The 884-nt window shown below is 39.6% G+C and overlaps 1 non-coding gene across 1 annotated transcript; it reads left to right on the top strand.

Moving 5' to 3' along the window:
- The first annotated feature begins 506 nt into the window (after positions 1–506).
- LOC137203096 (U1 spliceosomal RNA) lies at positions 507–670 on the top strand. The gene has a single exon (XR_010932925.1). It is a non-coding gene; the product is annotated as a U1 spliceosomal RNA (small nuclear RNA).
- The last annotated feature ends 214 nt before the right edge of the window (positions 671–884 follow it).

Below are 884 nucleotides of genomic sequence, written 5' to 3'. Positions count from 1 at the left end.
GAACATGCTACATTCCTCCCACCAACCCACAGCCCCAAACACTCCACAGCCAGAACCCTATTCAGCATGAAATGTAGAAGTGATTGCCCCCCGTGCTTACCAGTCCCATTTGACCCAAACTCTCACAAATACTAACTCTATATTTTCAAAAAGAAAAATTGGATTAGCTATCGCTTTCCATCCAGGTGCTTAAATAAGTCTTTTCTTCTTCTTGTCGTTATGAAACGGCATGGTCAAAGACAGAGAAGAATGGGAAACACTCATGGGTGTGTTTACCAGAGTATTATTAAAGAGAAGGAATTACTTTGCTTCAAAGGTGGACATTTACAATACCTGTATAATATTTCTAAAGGGGATAATGAAAGGTTTGGCCAGAGTTCTACTTCTTATACTTATGGGGTTTTTTGACTTGTATGTATATGTTAAACACACACACAAAATATATCTGTAATATATGTATTCCATATACCCTGCCTACCTTCTGGGGTTATCAAGAGAATGATTCAATACTTACCTGGCGGGGGAGATACCGTGATCACGAAGGTGGTTTTCCCCGGGCGAGACTTATTCATTGCACTCCGGATGTGCTGAACCCTGCAATATCCCCAAACGTGGTAAACTCGACTGCAGAATTTGTGGTAGTGCGGGACTGCGTTTGCGCTTTCCCCCATAAAGAAAAAAAAAAAGGAAGAGAGAGTGATTCATTCATTTTCTTACTTAATAACTGTGTTTGGTTGAAGGGATCCCAAAATGGAGAAGGCATGTTCTAGTTTCTAAAGGAATCCATCTTGGAGAAAGGATTAAATTATGTAATGATATGGACAGTAACTCACAGTGTTTAAGAAAGTTGTCATTGTGCTAATATGTTTTCATAATTGTGGACC

Source organism: Pseudorca crassidens, chromosome 11 (genome assembly GCF_039906515.1).
Source record: "Pseudorca crassidens isolate mPseCra1 chromosome 11, mPseCra1.hap1, whole genome shotgun sequence".
In the NCBI taxonomy this organism is placed as follows: Eukaryota; Metazoa; Chordata; class Mammalia; order Artiodactyla; family Delphinidae; genus Pseudorca; species Pseudorca crassidens.
This window is presented reverse-complemented; position numbering and strand designations above follow the sequence as displayed.